The sequence below is a fragment of the Carlito syrichta genome, unplaced genomic scaffold, assembly GCF_000164805.1.
Source record: "Carlito syrichta isolate Samal-C Ts95f unplaced genomic scaffold, Tarsius_syrichta-2.0.1 Scaffold305689, whole genome shotgun sequence".
Classification (NCBI taxonomy): domain Eukaryota; kingdom Metazoa; phylum Chordata; class Mammalia; order Primates; family Tarsiidae; genus Carlito; species Carlito syrichta.
The window spans coordinates 160,923-163,087 of NW_007249785.1; positions in this window are offsets into that span (position 1 = coordinate 160,923).

Consider the following 2,165-nt stretch of genomic DNA (forward strand, 5'->3'; position numbering starts at 1 on the left):
AGTAGAAAAGTCAAAAAGGCAGAGCCTGAGGATTGGGGGTGGAAAATGTACTAGATTGATTTGCAGGGAATTGGAAGGTGGGAGTATTTCTTGAAAAGGAAGGGATTTATAGTTGTTGACAATACTTGGAAATCAGATGAAAGTTTAGATTGTCCAGAGTTAAGTGAAGCATTTCTTAATTCACAAAAAGCTGATTAAAAGGTGTATAAAAAGAAAATCTTGGCCGGGCACAATGGCTCACATCTGTAATTCCAGCACTTTGGAAGGCCAAGGTGGTTGGATCACTTGAATTTAGGAGTTTGAGACCAGCCTGGGCAACCAAGCGAGACCCCACTTCTACAAAATAATAGAAAAATTAGCCAGGCATGGTGGCATGCACTTGTAGTCCCAGGTACTTGGAAGGCTAAGGCAGAAGGATCATTGAGCTCAGGAGATCAAGGGTATGGTGAGCTGTCATCATGCCATCTACACTTCAGCCTGGGTGACAGTGAGACTCTGTCTCAAAAACAATCTTTATCTGACAGTGAATCTGATAACAGCAAATCAATGAAGAAAGGATGTGTTGCTGACAGACCAAGAGGTCTTGGACCTGAAAGAATAATGGTACCACAGATAGCAATGAGTAATGGATTTTTCTCATGAAATGGAAAGACTGTGATGATGCAGACTTGATGCTGGTGAAAGAGGCAAATATGAAGTGTGTATAAAATCTAGGTCTTGACCGGGCATGGTGGCTCAAGCCTGTAATCCCAGCACTTTGGGAGGCCGAGGTGGAAGGATTGCCTGCCCACGGGTTCAAGAACAACCTGGGCAACTTGGTGAGACCTCATCTCTACACAAAAATCAAAAAATTAGCCTAGCATTATAGCACGCACCTGTAGTCCTGGCGACTTGGAAGGCTGAGATGGATCACCTGAGCCCAGCAGATGGACATTGGGGTGGCTGTGAGCATGTCACTCTACACTCCAGCCTGGGTGATGGGGTGAGACTCCAACTCAAAAAACAGAAAATTTAGGTCTTGGTTTTTTACTTAGTAATACTACATTCTAATGAAAATCAGGTTTGATATGTTCATTTTGGAAGTAGTATTGGGAGAGTTTTTATATCAATAGCACTGGTTACTTTGAATAAATAAGTAAAAACTTTAATTGCTTTTTTAATCAAAAAATAGCATTTACTACCATAATATTTTATCTGTAGTAGAGAACAGCTTTCCTAAAAAGGTCAGGGGGAATTTCCATAGTTCTTAGTCAGAACTTACGTTCTTATATGCCTAAGGACCATTCTGGGTGTGTGTGTGTATGTAAACAAAATTCATATATAAATAGTTTTCTTTTTTGTTGTTTTTATTTAATTAATTTATTTATTTGAGTTGGAACCTCACTCTGTCACTCAGACTAGAGTGCAGTGGCACACTCATGGCTAACACAGCCTTTACCTGCTGGACTCAAGTGACCCTTCTGCCTCAGCATTCCAAGTAGCTGGTATTACAGGCATGTGCCACTACCCCCAGCTGATTATTTCATTTATTGTAGAGATGAGGTCTCACAAAGTTGCTCAGACTGGTCTCAAACCCCTGGGCTCAGGCAATTCTCCCACTTCCACCTCCAAAAATGCTGGAATTACAGGCATGAGCCATTGCACCCAGTCGTTGTTTTTAAACATTCAACAAAACAAGAATCACAGGTAAGCCCATTTTTGTGTGATGCTATCATTCTGAGCAACCTAAGAAATCAGTGCAGGTTAAATTGAAGTTTCCTGAAACCATAGCATTTCAAATTAAATAGATGGTTCTAGCTGGGCACAGTGGCTCACGCCTGTAATCCTAGTACATTGGGAGACTGAGGCAAGAGCATTGCCTGAGCCCAGGGGTTTGAGACCAGCCTGAACTGTGGTAAGAGCCTTCCCAGAACAAAAAGAAAGTAACGTGATGCAGTCTATATCCAAGTGTGCATGCGTAACCCTGTTGCAACCTTGTGCTGTGAAATACCCAATCAAAATGTATATTGCCATATATTGCCTTATAAAGGAGCTAAAATGTTAAGGGAAGTTAAAAGGTATATAAGGAGATGCCTGCTGCGTTCGGGCCTCAGCCTTTGGATGTGAATCTGCAGAGCCTGTGCCAGCACAAATAAATGCTGCTTCCTGGCAAAGAAGCCTCGGTG